The following is a 20,455-nucleotide window of genomic DNA, read 5'->3' on the forward strand; positions in this document are numbered from 1 at the left end:
GTGTGAATTGTGTAACTGTTTTAGGTTGTATTTCGGGTTACATTTTATATTGCAAATATGGTGACAATTTACATAACGTATTTTTGCAATTTTTTTATAATTTCAAGTTACAAACATGGTTGCAAAAATAGTTGCACATATTTTTGCAAATATTTTTAAAAAATGATTAAAAAAATTGAAAAACTTGGATATTAATGAAAGAAAATCCCATTTTTAGTATTACATAATTTTTGTGAGATAACTTCAGAAATATCAATCTCTTTATTTTATTAATACTTTGCGTGTTTGGGTTAGGGTAAGCTTTGACCTTACCCGTAACTTAACCATACCCGTGCAAAATGGTTCCAGATCCGAAAAACTGATAATATAATTTTTACTAATATATTGTATTATATTTATCTCTTATTTTGAAAATTTAAATAAACTAAAATAAGTAAAATTTTACAATTATAACTATTATTTAAATTTTATTAACATAAAAACTTGGTAATGCACAGTATCATGTAATCCTTATGCACTGTTGTAACTATGACATACACGTCTACAGATTCAAATTTAATTTCTAAAATAATATTATTTACAAAAAATATTAAATATAAGGTACATTTAATATAAAATTAATATATATTATATAAAAGATATAATAACAATAATATATTTGGGTCGGATCATGATAGTTACATATATGCTCGTTTATTAAATCGGTCATACTCCGTTTGTTCCTTTTTAATTGTTACATTTCTATTTTTATCGGTCAAATTGACTAATTTTATATCAAAAATTAAAAATTACTTTAATATTATTTTAAAAAGGTGAAATTTACATATTAAAGTAGATAAAATATTTTTTGAATGATATTGCTGTGGAATAAAATGTAGGACTTCGTTAGTATTTAATGTTAGGGTTTGTAAGTTTTAACTTTTAATGGATGCTCTCGCGTCATTGTTAGGATTAAAACACGCGCTAAATTACACGCAAGTATACGCGTTCGCAAGTAATATAGATTTCTTTCTATCCACAGAGACTGGTTTAGGTCAAGTTCAATTTATGCACTTATGCAACAATGATATAGCTATCGTTCAATGCTAAGATAAATAACAAATTGGGTTTTGATTAAATTAAGAGATTATACTAAATAGCATTAACTAAGAGAATTGAGGTTGAATTACTTATATGAGACAAACATGAGATTCTAACTTCATTACTACTTCATTCAAAGTCATTGTTCTTAACCTTAGCATGCAATGGTGATGACAACTAACCAGATAACACGAAACTAGTAAACGCCAACTTTCATTGCACGAATACCCTACTACCAGACATCCACAAAAGAGATAGAAGTTGAATACAACCAAGGCGAAGAGAATCTAGTTTATTCTTGTGATTCTTTGTTTTAAGTTATAATCTTGGATGCTAGTTTTCTTGTTTGTTGAATCTATTACTCTTGTTTAACGTACTTTGATTTTATATTCAATTTATAAAGACTTAGTTATTTATACCATGCTTTCATCGGAACCCACGGTGATGATGAGTTCGGTTATGGGCTAATCGTTATCGCGGGGTTCTAACAGATTTACTTATGGATTTCTTTAGTTAATTTATTTCGATACCTTAATGTGTGGTGATTGTATGATATCCTAATATAGGTTGTGCTTATTCGTCTTATGAGCGTTGCGAACTTATAAGATAGCGTGTTAATCTCTATTGAAGCGAAAGTAAATATAGGGGTTTAGAACTTGCCATGCTAGCATAGGTTCATATATTTGATATGCATGATTCGTAGGTAATTTTAACTATCTTACTTGCCCTATATAATCATGATAGATAACCTGCACATTAACCGTTATGTTTTCAAATTCTATAGACATATAGGGTCTCAATATAATTGGTGTATGTTAGTCCCAAAATATCGTAGAAGGGGGGGGTTGAATACGATACCTACAATCTATTTCAATTCGTTTCAAGTTCTTCGTTAAAAGTACAGAATCAAAATAAACACAAAACAATTCGAGGAATATATTGTTTTATTAATATAAACCTTGAGGTTGCTACAATCTAATCAATGTATTGATTAGCTACAATAAATTCAGCAGCATAATAATATGTTTACAAGGATAATAAATGTGAAGCTTTAATGGAGCTCTCGTAAACAGAACTGTGTTGCTGGAGAAGATAACTAACTGAATGAATACATTCAATTTGCTTCTTGTAGTCTTTCAAATTCAATGAACATGTGGCCTATTTTTGTCCACACATTTCATTAACTTTGCTGCATTTGAAATCAATGAACAACACATCTATGGCGACTAAGCTCTATGGCGACCAGTATCCCTTGTGCCTTTTCTGTGGCGACAGCTTTGTGGCGACAGCTCTGTGGTGACAGCTCTGTGGCGACAGAGTTCTCGTGTCTCTGTGGTGACAGCTCTGTGGTGACAGAGTTCTATGGCGACTGAGCTCCTATGGAGACCATATAGAGTCTTTCTGTGGCGACTAGGACTCCCATGGAGACCAGATAGACTTAGTCTATTACTGTGGCGACTAGGACTCCTATGGCGACCAAATAGAGAGAGCTGTCATGACTTAGAGTATTTTTGCTCTTTTTCAAACAATTCTTCAATGTATCAATCATTTCCTTCTGTAATTGAATCAAAATACTTTCTTGAATACTGATGTTTGGTGCACTGGTCTGGTTCACAAACAACTAGTATTGAGAGGATCCCAATTCAATTTGTCTTGTGTTGAGTTGATATAGATTGGTGTTTATCCATTACTTCTTTCACTGAACCCTTGATTTGTAACACTTGAAATCAATACATATGACTGATGTTTAAAGTCCCTTGATGTCTTATTCTTCATGGCTGCTTGAACATGACAATGAACTTCTTCCCATGATCTGTTAGAGGACTTAAAGTGTCAACTGCATCATTTGGTTCTTTGTGTTTATCATGTCTTCATCTGTAGGGTTCCTGTGCTTCACAGTTTAATATTGTTTATCTGTTTATATTTTCATGTTGAGTTATAAATCCTCGATTATATGTTACATTACATTATGCTTTACAATCTCCCCCTATTTGATTGTTAGAATTCGACAAGCAAATCCCTAAGGATAACTCAACTGATAATAAGAAAAAGTACAATCTCTAAACAGATAAAGATATTAAATACATTCTGGATTACATATTCAATTCCAGATTTCTTAAGATATAAATTACAAATAAGTGTTCCTCTAGCCTGAACATATATTCTATGTCTTCTTTGTTCTTGTCCTCTTCTGCTTCCTACTTCCTTCTCCTTTCTGAGGCTGATCAGATTTTCTCTTAGAGACTTTCTTCTTAGGAACTGAAGGTTTTGGAGGAGACTCTTTCAGCTCATTGAATCTAGCTTGCACACAATCACGAGTTTCTATCTCAAGTGCATTGACTGGAGGTGGATTATTCAGTTCATGAAGCATTATCTCAAGGTATTTGACTTTGGTGCATTTAGGAACAAGATCAAATAATAGAGATGATTTTATGGACATTACGAAGACTGTTATCCTTTTAAGATGTGCTCGTACTCTCTTGGTGTCATTGATTGACTCTTCTTCCAATACCTCATCAAGTATCCTTATGATTGGGATCAATACAATTTTATCCTCCTTACATGTGGAGAGCTTGACGTCCATTAAGGCTTGATAAATTGTTTCTGATGAGCTTGTTCTGAAATCATTGATCTTGATCTTTGCTTGATTAATCTGAAAGACTAGTTCCCCTTCACTGTTAGTGTTGATGATAGATTTACTATCTTTTAAAAGATTCATTTATGGTTCTCCATTAATTAGCACTATCTCATGATAAGCTCTTCTTACTTTCCTCATGTGCTTCTCTGTATCTCTGATCATTTTGTCATTGAGTTTGTAAGCATATAGAACTTCCGCGGCTTTAAGGCCTGCTTCTGATCTTTTGACTCTTGGTGCCTCCAGTTTTGCTCTTTTACTCCTGAGTTGACTTTCAAGAAAAGTGAGTTGTAGATATCGAATGGATCTCAGATGTTGGTCAGACATAGTGATGTTTTACAACCTGCCATCTGCAACTACTTTGATCACGAATGGATACAAAAAGGCTTAAGGAGATACATTCATCATCATTCTCCAAAGTTTGTCTATGAAATATTCATTATCATTCAATTTTAACCATGGGATTTTTGAGGCTAGGACAAACAGTTCAACAATGTTCAACTTCTTCAACACACTGGTAGACACTTTCATCTGTAGACCATCTCTGTGATTGATAGTGATCTTCCATCCATTCTTCAGAATGTTCACAGTAGTTCCAGTGATTATTTTGCTAAACTGATCATAGAACTCATGGATATTTTCATACTCATTTATGTAATGTTCCACAGTTCTCAGCAGATTAGAGTTACCAGGGTCTGAATAGTGATATGTTTCTGGTTTTTCCATCTTCTTCTTTATATCTTCCCATTTACTTCCTTTCCTGTTAGCCCGAAGATATGCTTCCCTCTCTTTTCTGTTCCTCCTTCTTTTAATAGCTCTTTGAATTCTTGCTTTTGATCTTTCCATTTCTTCTTGAATCTCTATATAAGAGCGATTTATTTTCTTTGGAAGTCCATAGAACAGACAGTCGTCTGAGAAAGCATCTTCATCTTCAAATTCTTCATCCTCAAATATGATCTTCCTTTCTTCCAAAGCCACTTCCTCGAATCTTGGCTCACACCCCATCGGAACATCACTTTCATCTATTTCACCTTCTTCTAGTTCATCTTCAGAGAATAAGGGTTTTGGAGCATATATCTGAGACAACAGATTTCTCGGAGTCGTGATGATTTGGCTCAGATGTCCTGACTGCTCCCCCTAAGATGTTGCACTCTCCTTAGAAAATCTTTCCTTGAGGATCACCCTTTCATCAATTCTCTCTTCTAGTTTTTCCTCCATCTCATCTCCAAATTCATCATAAGTACCAGCAGTCTGAAAGGCATCTTGAAGTAGATTAACAACAGAATCTACTTTTTCTTGTTCTACTACCCTTTTCTCCCCCTCAGTTGGGTTATCCTTCAGAGTTGGGGTTGATTGAGTATGTAAGGTGGAAACAGGGATCTCAAGAGAAACAAGCAGTTGCTTACTGACTGAGGTCATTGGCCCAGTGCTGGCAAGAGCAGCTTCAGATGAGACCGGGAGCGGCGCTTGCTTGCTAACTGAGATCTTTAGCTCAGTGTTGGCAATTGCTTTTCCTTTTTCTGTATGAGAGAGAGAGAGAGAGATCGCTCAATGAATTCCCGTAAACTAGCGAATGCTGCTTGTTGATGTTCAAGTTGATCAGAAAGACTAGCGATCTGATGATCCCTGAGAGATAGTTCTGTCTGAAAATGTTGATCTTTAAGAGCTAGCTGTTCTTTGAGATAGATGTCTTTGAAAGCCAGCTTCTCTTCAAGATATGATTTAATGACATAGTTTGAGAGATCTGTAGGTGTAGTTTGGATGGTAGGTGTTTCACAGGATTCTCGTCGTGATCCCTCAGCACTTTATCACTCGGCTTAGGGTCATGTGTGTCACTCGTTCTCACGTGTTCACTCCACTCAAAGCTCCGAGTTCCAAGTGTTCCTGCAGAAGACACTAGAGCCATGCAACACCCCCAAATCCGGGGTCGGGGATCCGGGTTGTCACGAGTTCCATTTCCCTTAATAATACTTAATCTTAATAATCAACCAACTACTGTGTACTGTGACCCCACAATATACACACACACCACAAGTTATAGTCTCAGAGATGAATATCGAAAAATAACACAAGTCATTTTATTCCACAATTATAAGCCATTACACCTCAAAAGGGTTTCTGAATAAATTTACATATTTTTTGCCATTATTACAATTCATAAATATACATAAGTCTGGTACATCAAAAGTTGAAAGCCTAGCCTATTGGTAGTTCCTACCTCAGCCACAACGACATCAATGCCTACAGGAAACTGCGGAACATTTCCTATCCGCTCACAATTTGGGAGCTTGGTCCTGTTCATCTTGTCTATCTGTTGTTGTGTGATGAAAGAATAAAGGAAGGGTGAGCAACAAGCCCACCGAAATAATATGAATAATAATTTACAATATATGAGCATTCGCATAGTACTCATGAAAGTCTTGGTCAAGAAGAAATGAACCAAGTTTGATATATTAACGCGACCAAGTCGCAAAATATTTAGTATATATGTATATATACTTTTCAAAATCTTGGAAGTCCTCTTCCATGCATAATATACACAGAGTTCCAGTTTATAACTGTATAAAAATATCGTTGCAAGGTGATCTCATATATCTAACCTTGTCTCAACGTTTTTCTGAAAATCTTTGTCATGCATAAGATAATCATTAACCAGATATAAGTTGAAAAGATAAAGTTACAAGATACTCCAATATACTTATATCTTTTACGGATACTACTTGAACTACCACCGTTCAAGGTATAATCAGTTTCAAAAGTCTATCAAATAGATGAGACTACAAGATAAGACTTGAATAGATTCAATCTTTGATATATCATTATAAAGAATGAAGTTACGAGATACTTCATTAAGTCCCGATATATATATACACCTATATATATACATTTTATACATTCCTTGAAAACCTCTGTTATGAAAATTATAAATAGAGTTGTAATATCCAATGAATTTGGAAAGGAGAAAACCTTGGCATAAACTTAATATCTTGCTGATCAGGCAAAGATACCAATTAAGTCACCTTTTCTACTAGTAGATGGATGAATCCCCCACTGATCATCACCCTGGCCACATTAGGACCTTATGTTGGACTGCCACTCAGCCACTTACGCATTGATGGACTCCCACTGAGCCACTTCCACTTTCATGGACGCCCACTGAGCCCATGTTGCTTATGCAGACTCAACTAGATGGACTTACTTCCCGAACGTTGGGCAAGTAATCAAAATGTTTTCTCGAAACAGCAACCTCGTTGCGAATATAAAATACACAACATAGCCGGATCCCTCAAGTTTTGAGCGAGTATTTAAATCCTCTTCGAAAGGAAGATCTTAATACTGAAAATGAGTTTTGGGATCCGCTCTAACTTTTAAAATCATTTTAAAGACTCAAAAACATTTTAAAGAATGTTTAGAGTAATGATGATTTAATAAAATAAATCAATCCCGATATATTAGGAAATATCTGAATATTATTATTTAAATAATATTCCCATAAGGATAATCTTTATGAAAATATTTGAAGTAGAAGTTTTAAAACTCATACTTGAAATGAATAATAAATAACAAAAGATATACTTATACGAAAGTACGATCTATATTTGAATAATCGAACATAAGTTTGATTATTATTCATACCATCGAATATACCTTATTCGATTAATAGTTATATAAAACTATATATATATATATACTCGGGAACATCGACTCCCGGTTTAGAGAAATGTTCACCTTTGGGTCCCTTATATTAAGGGTATACGCAACTACTGCTTATCTCTAGCATAGGTATTATGCAGTTTATAAGCATTTGAATTGACAATAGAATATCAAGATTACGAAACAGGCATGCATGCATATATATCATATCAACATGCTCCAATATATCGCAAGATTTGCTAATAACAATCATGCACTTATCACAAGATAATGCATATACATATATACATCACAACAACAGTATAACGGGTAGAAAACTTGCCTGAGCGTTCCGGGGTAGACTTAAGCTTAGAGTGGGTCCGATAACCTATGAACAACAACGTAAGTCGGAATTAAACCACGATCGCTTAAGAAACTAGACTTGAACCGATTGGACCCTAACGTTCGCTTTTGCGCTTAATGATTCACATAAGTCGCTCGAGTAACCTCGGCTCCACCATTTTTATAAAATTAACCGTTACGAATTTTAAGGCGACTCTTTCACGAATACTCTACCAACTGCCTAACCCACCTTACATAACTGTTTCGTAATCCAGTTAGTCTTTTAAGGGCCTTAAACAAGGTCTCAAAGTAAAGCGAGGGGGTAAAGATTCGTTCGCGAAACCCCGTAACTTAAAACGGTCGTTTCTCCTAAACCGTACATCGGATTCAAGCGAACCACATACCAAAACGAACCTTACGACACGATCTAGCTAAACATGGTAAAGTTACAGATTGTTCAGTGAGTTATCTGGTCCGAGATTCATGTACAACAGTCTAAGGAAAACGGGCATTACGACGGCTATGTTTACGAGTTTTCCAAATTTCTCACTACACCAAATCCTCACCAAACAACCCACAATTATTAACACATCAAAACCTCAACTGAATAATACTATACCAGTCCTTATTCTCCAGATTCTTCATCTCAACCAACCACAATCAAGTTCTATTAACTATAACAAGATTCATTCACCAAATCACTCCAAATTCAAATCAAACTACTAATAATCAAAGATCATGCTTCTCATTTAGAAAACCAACCATCAAACTCACTAATAATCAAAGTACAGACTAGGGTTTGAAGTTTATACCTTCCTTGGGAGGTTTTAAGTTGCTAGGAAGCCTTAGGGAGCCTCCTACAAACTTGATATTTCCAAAGAAATGAAGAACACAAAGTTAGGCTTTGAAGTTTCTAAAAGTCTGATTGAAAGAACTGTACAAATGAGGGTCTTACCCAGCTTATTTGGACGAGACATGTGAAGAAGAGTTGTAGGCCATCTCAATACCTTTCCAACGAGCTATATAACACAACATTTGAGTGAGTATTGAAGGAGATATGGCAGTTTGAAGTTGCTGAGTTTGTTTTGGCCGAGAGCTTCTTCTTGCAAGGTCAACTCTTCTCTTTTTGATTTATGTTATTTTCTTGGTTGATTCTTCTTTTTGTCTTGAAATTTGTTTTAACCTTTTTACCATGGTTAATTTTGTATGGCCCAAAATCACCCAACGAACAAAACTCATTTGTCATGCTTATGCAAGCAAGCTTGTGTCATGTGATGACATCATCATCCACTACCTTTTTGATTAATCCCTTAATTACTTGGCTAATGACCACTGATCTGTTATACGGTTCACTTATCTTTCATTTTCGTTCGTCATTTGAGGGATCGTATCTGAGATCTTATTACTTGGGTTCCCTTAAACCTTTCTCAATATTTTATATTCTTTTATGATCCTCTCTTATAATCCTTGAATTTAAATCCTTTTAATTAAGTTACCTTTTACTCAATTTTTTCGGAGTCTGGTGGATTTTCGGGAAAAATCAAAGTGTTTGAATTTTGATTCTGACAATCTTTACATACACTCATTTATTTTATGGAATACTTATACGATCTAAGAATTTCCATAACAGTACTCCTATATAGCGTGATCTGATAATTTTCCTTAATCCACATCATCAGCAAAAAGTTACTATTCATCAGTGTTTCAAAAATTCCAAAAATTGGGGTTATTATAGTCTCCCCTCCTTAAAAGGATTCCGTCCCGGAATCAGATAGAAAACAGTTGGGGATGCTTTTCTAGCATTGTGCTTTCTAACTCTCAAGTCAATTTTTTTTCCACATTGTGGTTTTACCATAAAACTCTGACTAGTCTGATAACCCTGTTCCTAAGCACTAGCTCCTTTCAATCCATAACCCTTACTGGTTGCTCCATATAGGTCAAGTCTGGTTGCATGTCCATGCGCTCGTATTCTCCTATATGTCCGACATTCGGATTATGCTTCCTTAATATTGATACGTGGAACACATTATGAATTTGCTACAGGCTTAGGGTAGGGCTAGTTCATTTGATAATTTCCCAATACGTCTTAATATATCCAAGGGTCCAACAAATCGTGGAATAGCTTTCCTTTCTTTCCAAAACTCAAAAATCCTTTCCAAGGGGATACCTTTAACAACACTAGGTCCCCTATTCCATACTCTTTGTCCTTTCGAGTCAAATCAGCATACCTCTTATGTCCATTGTAACACCCCCAAATCCGGGGTCGGGGATCCGGGTTGTCACGAGTTCCATTTCCCTTAATAACACCCAATCTTAATAAACAATCAACTACTCCGTACTATGACCCCACAATAAACACACACACCATAAGTTATAGTCTCAGAGAAGAATATCCAAAAATAACACGAGTCATTTTATTCCACAATTATTTGCCATTACACCTTAAAAGGGTTTCTGAATAAATTTACATTTTCCTTGCCATTATTACAATTCATAAATATACATAAGTCTGGTACATCAAAAGTTGAAAGCCTAGCCTATTGGTAGATCCTACCTCAGCTACAATGACATCAACGCCTATAGGAAACTGCGGAACGTTTCCTATCCGCTCGCGAATTGGGAGCTTGATCCTGTTCATCTTGTCTATCTGATGTTGTGTGATGAAAGAAGAAAGCAAGGGTGAGCAACAAGCCCACCAAAATAATATGTATAATAATTAACAATATATGAGCATTCTCATAGTACTCATGAAAGTCTTGGTCAAGAAGAAATGAACCAAGCTGATATCTTAATGCGACCAAGTCGCAAAATAATTCAGTATATATATACATATACTTTTCAAAATCTTGGAAGTCCTCTTCCATGCATAATAAACACAGAGTTCCCGTTTATAACTGTATAAAATATCGTTGCAAGGTGATCTCATATATCTAACCTTGTCTCAACGTTTTTCTGAAAATCTTTGACATGCACAAGATAATCATTTACTAGATATAAGTTTAAAAGATGAAGTTACAAGATACTCCAATATACTTATATCTTTCCGAATACTACTTGAACTACCACCGTTCAAGTTATAATTAGTTTCAAAAGTTCATCACATAGATGAGAATACAAGATAAGACTTGAATAGATTCAATCTTTGAAATATTATTGAATGAAATGAAGTTACGAGATACTTCATTAAGTCCCGATATATATATATCCATATATATATATATATATATCTCATACATTTCCTGAAAACCTCTGTCATGTAAAGTATGAACAGAGTTGCAATATCCAATGAATTTTGGAAAGAAAAGAATTTTGGCATAAACCCGATATCTTGCTGATCAGGCAAAGATACCAATAAGTAACCTTTTCTACTAGTAGATGGATGAATCCCCCACCGGTCATCACCCTGGCCACATAAGGACCTTGTGCTGGACCGCCACCCGGCCTCTTACGCGTTGATGGACTGCCACCCAGCCACTTACACTTTGATAGACCGTACCCCGGCCTGTCGCTTATGCCGACTCAATTAGATGGACTTACTTCCCGGACGTTGGGCAAGTAATCAAATTGTTTCCTCAAAACAGCAACCATGTTGCGAATGTAAAATACACCACAGAGCCGGATCCCCCAGGTTTTGAGCGAGTATTTAAATCTCCTTTAAAAGGAAGATCTTAAATATAAAAATGAGTTTTGGGGTCCACTCTAACTTTAAAAATTATTTTGAAGACTCGAAAACATTTTAAAGAATGTTTGGAGTACTGCTGATTTATTAAAATAAATCAGTCCCAATATATTTAGAAAATATCTGAATATTATTATTTAAATAATATTCTCATAAAGAATAATCTTTATAAAAATAATTGAAGTAGAAGTTTTAAAACTCATACTTGAAATGGATATTAAATAACCAAAGATATACTTATACGAAAGTATAATCTTTATTTGAATAATCGAAAATAAGTTTGATTATCGAAACATTATTCTTTAATAAAATAAAGAATATTATTAAATAATTAGCGGAGTCATAATACCTCGAATGAATATTATAAATAATATTCATTAAATAAAATAAACGGAGTCATACATCCTCAAAGGAATATCCAATTAATAATCATTAAATAGAATAAACAGAGTCATAAGTCCTCGAATGAATATTCACATAATATTCATTAAATAAAATAAAGTTATAGAATAAACCTTATTCGATCAATAGTTTTGAAAACTATATCCATATATATATATATATAAATATATATATATAATATACTCGGGAATATCGACTCTCGGTTTAGAAATATGTTCACCTTGGGGTCCCCTTTTCTAAGGGTATATGCAAATTACCGCTTATCTCTAGCATAGGTATTATGCAACTAATAAGCATTTGAACCAACATATATATATCAAGATTACGAAATAGACATGCATATATACCATGTCACATGCTCCAATATATAGCAAGAATTTGCTAATAACAATCATGCATTTATCACAAGATAATGCATATACAGATATACATCACAACAACAGTATAACGGGTAGAAAACTTGCCTGAGTGCTCCCGGATAGACTTAAGCTTAGAGTGGGTCCGATAACCTATGAACAACAACATAAGTCGGAATTAAACCCCGGTCGCTTAAGAAACTAGACTTTAACCATTTAGAGTCCTAACGTTCGCTTTCGCGCTTAACGATTCACTTAAGTCACTCGAGTATCCTCGGCTCCACCATTTTTAATAAATTAACCATTAAGGGTTTTAAGGCGATTCTTTCGCAAGTACCTTACCAACTGCCTAATCCACTTTACATAATTGTTTCATATTCCAATTAGTCATTTAAGGGCCTTAACCAAGGTTTCAAAGTAAGGCGAGGGGTAAGGGTTCGTTCGCGAAATGTCGTTACTTAAAACGGCCGTTTCTCCTAAACCGTTCATCGGAATCAAACGAAACACATATCAAAACGAAGCTCGTAACATGAACTATCTAAAAATGGAAATGGTCAAAACCTAGCAGTGAGTTCAAGGGTTCTGATGTTAAGAACAAAAACAGTCTATGGTAAATCGGGCATTACGACGGCTATGTTTACGCGATTTCCCAAATTTAAACCATTCCAAAACAACCACCAATCAAAACTCCATCCATCCTACATCATAACAGCCCCAACAACTCCACATTAACAATTTATACTTATTCCCCACATGAACTAAAAGCTTTACTTAGGTTCCTTAACTAATTATCAAGATTTACAACCCCAAAAATACCACAAAACCAACTAATCTCTACAAACTCAACCAAACTTTAAACAATCAAGCATCATGCTTCACATATGCTATATCAATCATATTCATTCCTAATTACTCAAAACTAAAGCTAGGGTTTGGAGTTTATACCTTCCTTGGAGAGTGGAGAATCAAGAGAATGGCTTGGAATCACCCTTAAAGTCCTTATCCAAGCTTAAACTAAACAAAACTTCAAGAACAAAAATTTTAGTTCTTGAAAAACACTATTCACCATCTTCTTCCATGATTTATTGGAAGAGATTGTGAAGGAATTAGAAGCTTAAACTAATGGGATAGCTATATCTATGTATAAGGAACCTTAGATAATTACCTCGTGATTTAACAAAGCTTGGATCTTGGTTTTGGATTTTTCTTTCCTTTGAAAATGGCAAAAGCCGAGAGCTAGGAAGAAGGAAATGAAAAGTTTGTGTTTTTTTTTTGGTGAAAATGAAATGTTTGGCTTGGTTGGTTGATTATTGATTTGTTTTGTTTTTGGTTAATTACCTAATTAACCTTGATTTTGTGTGGTTATAATTCAACCACACTTCCTTCCCTCCTATGTCATGCTTATGTCATCTTGTGGTGTCATCCTTCCCTCTTTGTCCTCTTCCCATTGGTTGGATGACATCATACCCTCTAATCTCTTTGATTAACTTCCTAATTGTTTGCCTAATGACCGCTGATCTGTTATACAGTTCGCTTAACTTTCGTTTTCGTTTATCGTTTGAGGGATCATACCCGGGACCTTATTACTTGGGTTTCCTTAACCTTTCTCAATACATTATATTCCTTTTATGATCCTCTCTTATAATCATTTAATTTAAATCCTTTTTATCCTGTTACCTTATACTCAATTCTTTCCGTATCTAGTGGATTTCCGGGAAAAATCAAAGTGTTCGGAATTGGATTCTGACGATCTTTACATACATTTATATACCATATAGAGTACTAATAATATCCCAGAAGACCAATAACAGAACCCCTACATAGTGTGACATGAAAAGTTTTCTCATTCAGCAAAAACACTATTCATAAGGGTTTCAAAAATTTCCAAAAAAAATTGGGGTTATTACAGTATCCCCTCCTTAAAAGGATTCCGTCCCGGAATCAGATAGAAAATGAATAGGGATACTCTCTTAGCATTGCACTTTCTAACTCTCGAGTAAATTTTCCCACATTGTGGTCCCACCACCAAACTCTGCCTAGTTTGATAATCCTTCTCCTAAGCACTTGTTCCTTTTCACTCTATAACCCTTCCTGGTTGCTCCATATAGGTTACGTCGGGTTGCATGTCTATGCGCTCATATGCCCCTATTTATCTGGCATCTGAATTACACTTCCTTAACATTGATACGTGAAACACGTTACGACCTGCTACATGTTCGGGGTTAGGGCTAGCTCATATGCTATCCTCCCAATACGTCTTAATATATCCACGGGTCCAACAATTCGAGGACTTAGCTTTCATTTCTTTCTGAACCTCATCCTTCCTTTCCAAGAAAATACCTATAACAACACTAGGTCCCCTACTTCCTATTCCTTGTCCTTTCGTGTCAAATCAACATACTTCTTATGTCCATCTTGGGCTACTACCAGCCGTCCTCTAATTAGGTCTATTATATCCTTGGTCCTTTGGACTACTGCGGGTCCGAGCATCTTGCGCTCTACAACTTCATCCTAATATAAGGGGGATCGACATTGTCTTCCCTCAAAAATCTCATAAGACAACATCTTGATACCTGACATACGATTTATTATCGTGAGAAAACTCAATCCGCGTTAAGTGATCATTCCTATTTCTTTCAAGTCTATTGCACAGATTCTCATTATAGCTTCTAGCATTATAGCTTTTGCTTCTCACTACCCATCCTTTTCCAGTTCGTAGTCGTTACTATCTTCCGTACATAATATTATACTGGTTACACTTTTGCTCGTTAGCGTTCTATAACCTTTTAATAACCACGTCAACCTTAGTATCACGAATGTGTTTCCATTCCGAATACTACCACAACTTTATTACTCCTTTTTCAGCTGTTTCTATTTTCCAAAATTTGATCAATCATATAGAAGTAAAGGAATTTGTTGAGAGATCACTATGATCATGAACACTTGTTATATCGCATAGTTAGTACAGAAGGTGGCCAGCCTTTAGTATTTGACAAGCAATTAAATAATAGCTGGTATCCTACTCGGCTTCTATCACACAGATAGATAGTCATTCGGCAATACCTCCCCTTCTGGAAGGGTTGTTCTTCTCAGTTTATATGAAATGAAAAGAAGAGAAAAGAACGAACTGAAGAGAATTGTATATACGTAAAAAAAAAATTATTGCCATAAAATATCTGGCTTGGAATCTACCTCTGAACTATAGAGGTCTGTCATAGGAGAACAAAACATATATGTATTTATATCAACATCAAGTATTATAGCATCGTATTTCACATGCCTAAATATTTTTGCTATTCCGTCCATCATTCTATGGACCCAGGCTCTTCCTCGAGCTTACATACAATCACCTTTGAAACTCCCTCGATATCGAAAATCGAATCTGGGATCTCATTCTAGACATCATCGTTACTAGAATTCTATGCTTGCACCGCAACCTTCCTCATATAGTAATACGACTCTCTTTTCATAAGAGGGAATAAATATTCAATAGGTAGATACTCTACTTAATTAGTCTATCAATGATAACCTATACACTACCACGACCCGATTAGTGGTACCCAATCTCAACATCCATTCCAATACAACTCTCATGGTTGTAACCAACTCATTACTCGTAGAATCATTGCTGCATTACTATGGTCCACTACTGACCTACTATCGTCATTCATGTTCCATGAAATCTTAATATCTAACCATACGGAGTCCATACATGTCGTATAAAATTCTTCTAAGGAGTTAACATAATCACCATTCATAATTCATGAAGAACACTCCAAATTCTGACGTACTTTCATGACATGAAGCAGATAAAATTGCAGAAGAGTTTCAATCAAAGCAACGATAACAGGTTAATACCATTCTTAATCATATGCCTTAAATAGAAGACTTAACTCAAAGGTTCGTCTAGTCCTTTTTGAAATATGGTCCTGGCTTATCTCAAGATAGTACCTTCTGAGATAGATAGCCCGCTCATGGCGATTACACGAATTAAACCTTTACCAACTACTATTACGGTTGGGTATTGCACAGTCATCAGAAGGAATGTCAATGTTCCAAACCATAATACAACCTTCACAGCTTTAACCATCATCACTGTATTCCTTTGGCACAAGCGCCTATAATTTTCCTCTTACCTTTAAGGTGTCGGCCACCTCTTTGGCCTTTCCTGATAGTAAAATTCCTTTATAGTCAATGTCATTTTAACCACCTCCAAATAAATTTTCTACTTCATTTCAATCACTGCTTATGTGAAGATGTTTTCCTTAAAATCTGATGAGTAAAAAAAATCACCATTTTTCCATAAGTTATTGCCTCAGTCTTTAGAGGTTAATCACTGTCACGACTGACTCTCAATCATACTTAGAACATCTTTTATCTTAGGTCCTAATTGCCCTGAACAATTTCGACCTTTACTGGTTCGATCCATACTTTCTCGTGGTTTAACACGTGCCCCACTTGGCATCATTATAATTACGTCATATTTCCTTTATCAACATTTCTATTCTTGAGAATTTTGAGTATTAACTTTCTCCTTGTAAAACCTCTAAGGTTATCCTTGAATCGTTCCTCCTGTATTCCCTAAATACAGGGCATATCAAGATACCATTTATTAATACCAGAATCATTATTTATATACTTCTGAAAAATTTTCTCCACTGATTCTTAAAGGTTGTTATTACCTTAATCCTTTCCAATTCATACTGTCAAAACTCATACTATCCCTATTAAGGGTGAAATGCCAGCCTTTATGCATTCCCCTAGGATTCGTTTTAAGTTACCGATATTCTATCCTTAATTCCACCTTTAAAAAGTACATGCATCCTTCCATGGATAAATCAAGTCATATATCCCTGATAAGGGTGTCTTATTCAATCATTCCCACCTCGATAGTACATGTCTAATTTCACAATAACATCTGTATTCAAACTGAGGTCAACCCATATGGCCTTCAAAAGATAACAACGGTTATCCGCTTTTCTTGCCTAATTTGGTAACGATAACAAGGATGTTCTGGAAGATATTGGTCGTGTTCAACGTGAACTTCTTCTTAATAATTCCTTATTTACTTTTGTTGTTTATCTCAACAGTTACCTCAATATTGGGATATCTTTCATACCTGGCGTCTCCCTTTCTGGGTATAAAGCCACCGGTCTTACACTTCACATTCTTGAAGGTCACTTCCTTCATCCAATTTTCCTAATTTCTTACTTCCTTGTCTCCCCAGTCTATCCGCGTCTCATTATTTATCCTTCAATTTATCTCAAGGTTTCCTCAAATCCTCCCAACTTACAGGGGGTAAACTATATGTATCTCTTATGCCTTCAACCATCAATTTTAACTCATGGTGAATCATCCTCATCCTGACGATTACATACTTTTCTATTTCTATTGCTACGAGTCTTTAGGGTTTCCTCATACCCAACTCCCTTATCATTCCTCAAACTCTATTGCCGTTATACTCCTTTCCACTTCAATTTCTTTTTATTTTCCTTTCTCTTATCATTATTTCATGAACCAACACAACATAAGCATTGATTTCAAACATCCCGTCATTCTGGATTCGTGCCCTTAGAACGAATCTTGACAACTTTTACAACTTAGATTCACAATTCATCATACTCGTCTGCCTTTGTTCTGGCTCTAAAGCTTTTACACTATCTCCATAACCTTGGGAAGTACTTTCCTGAAAACAATTGACTGAACTTAAATCAGTTTATTATAATCTCTTGCTCCGTGCCTTCCATGGCCTTTCACCAGTGAGTGGTCTCTCTCTTAGGAGGGTAAGTGAATCTCACGACCCTATACATTACCACGACCCGATTAGTGGTACTGAATCTCAACATCCATTCCAATCCAACTCTTACGGTTGTAATCAGCTCATTACTCGCAGAATCACCGTTGCATTACTATGGTCCACTGTTGACCTACTGTAGTTATTCGTTTTCCTTGGAATCTTAATAGCTAACCATACGGAGTCCATACTTGTCGTATCGAATTTTTCTAAGGAGGTAACATAATCACCATTCATGATTCATGAAGAACATTTCCGAACTTGACATACATTTGACATGAAGCAAATAAAATTGCAGAAGAGTTTCAATAAAAGCAATGATAGCAGATTAATACCATTATTAACCATATGTCTTTATTGGGAGACATGCATCCTAAAGGTTCATTTAGTCATTTCATAACATGGTCCTGGCTTATCTCAAGATAGTACCTTCTAAGATAGGTAGCCCGCTCATGGCGATTACACGAATTAAACCTTTACCAAACTACTATTACGGTTGGGTATTGCACAGTCATCAGAAGGAATGTCAATTTTCCAAACCATAATACAACCTTCACGGCTTTAACCATCATCACTGTATTCCTCTGGCACGAGCGCCTATAATTGTCCTCTTATACTTAAAGTGTCGGCCATCTCTTTGGCTTTTCCTGATAGTAAAATTTCCTTACAATCAATGTCATTTTAACCACCTCCAACTAAATTTTCTACCTCATTTCAATCACTGCTTATGTGAAAATGCTTTTCTTAAGTCCTGGTGTGAAAAAAAATCGCCATTTTTCCATAAGTCATTGCCTTAGTCTTTAGATGTGAATATTGTCACGGCTGACTCTCGATCATACTTAGGACGTCTCTTATCTTGGGTCCTTCTTATTTTCACCAATCTCGACCCTTATTGGGACGATCTATACTTTCTTATGGTTCAACACGTGCCCCACCTAGCATTATTATAATTACGTCATATTTCCTTTATCAAAATTTGTATTCTTGAGAACTTTGAATATTACCTTTCTCCTTGTAAAACCTCTAAGGTCATCCTTAAATCCTTCATCAGGTACACCCTAGGCCCAGGGCATATCAAGATTCCATTTACTAATACCAGAATCATTGTCTATATACTTCTGAAAAATTTCTCCATTGATCCTTAAAGGTTGTTGTTACCTTAATCCTTTCCAATTCATACTGTCAAAACTCATACTGTCCCCATTAAGGGTGAAATGCCAACCTTTATGCATTCCCCTAGGATTCATCTTAAGTTACCGAGGTTCTATCCTTAATTCCACCTTTAAAAAGTTACATGCATCCTTTCATGGATAAATCAAGTCATATATCCTTGATAGATTATCTTATTTAATCATTCCCATCTCGATAGTCTATACCAAATTTCGCAATAGCATCCTTATTCAAAATGAGGTCAATCAATATGGCCTCCAAAAGATAACAACGGTTATCCGCTTTTCTTGCCTGATTTAGTAATGATAACAGGGATGTTCTGGAAGATATTGGTCATGTTCAACGTGAACTTCTTTTTACTAAATCCTCATTTACTTATGTTATTTATCTCAACAGCCACCCCAATGGTGGGACATCTTTTATACCTGGCGTCTCCTTTTCTAGGTATCAAGTCACATGTCTTACATACACTTCACATTCTTGAAGGTCACTTCCTTCATCCAATTTCCTAATTTCTTGCTTTCATGTCTCCTCAGTCCATCCGTGTTTCCTTAATCCATCGATCTATCTCAAAGTTTCATCGAATACTCTCAACTTCAAGGGGATTAACTATACGTATCACTTATGCCTTCAAACCTTAAATTTATCTCATGATCAGTCACCATCGCGCTGATGATGACACACTTCTCTATATTTATTGCAAGGGTTTCTTAGGGTTTCCCATACCTAACTCCCTTATCACTTCTCAACTCTATTTCCTTTATATCCCTTTATACTTCTTCCCTTTTCAGTCTTTTATTTTCGTTTCTATTACAATAATTACATGAACCAACACAACATAGGCATTGATTTCAAACATCCCGTCATTCTAGATTCGTGTCCTCAGAACAAATCTTGATAACTTTTACAACTTAGATTCATAATTTATCATACTCTTCTGTCTTTGTTCTGGCTCTAAAGCTTTTACACTACCTCCATAACCTTGGGAAGTACTTTCCCGAATACAATTGACTGAACTTTAATCAGTTTATTATAATCTCTGGCTCCGTGCCTTTCTTGGCCTTTCACCAGCAGATGGCCTCTCTCTTAGAAAGGTAAGTGGAAAAATAGTCCTTTGCACTTTGTCAATCATTTAGAATCTCAAATGATTCCTCTATTTCCTTTAGCCAGGCTCTTGCCTTGACTGGGTCAACTTGTTCCTTGGAACTCTGAGAGCTTAGTGACTTAAAGGTCCTGAAAGAATTTCACACCGCATTGTTTCCTCAGGGTGGTGTTTGGGAATAAAAGTATAATTTTTTGTTTAGGAAGGTCCATGAATTGCCCCATAGGAGTACCATCCCGGTTCTCCCTATCTTGCTCGACTT

Source organism: Apium graveolens, chromosome 2, assembly GCF_009905375.1.
Source record: "Apium graveolens cultivar Ventura chromosome 2, ASM990537v1, whole genome shotgun sequence".
Classification (NCBI taxonomy): Eukaryota; Viridiplantae; Streptophyta; class Magnoliopsida; order Apiales; family Apiaceae; genus Apium; species Apium graveolens.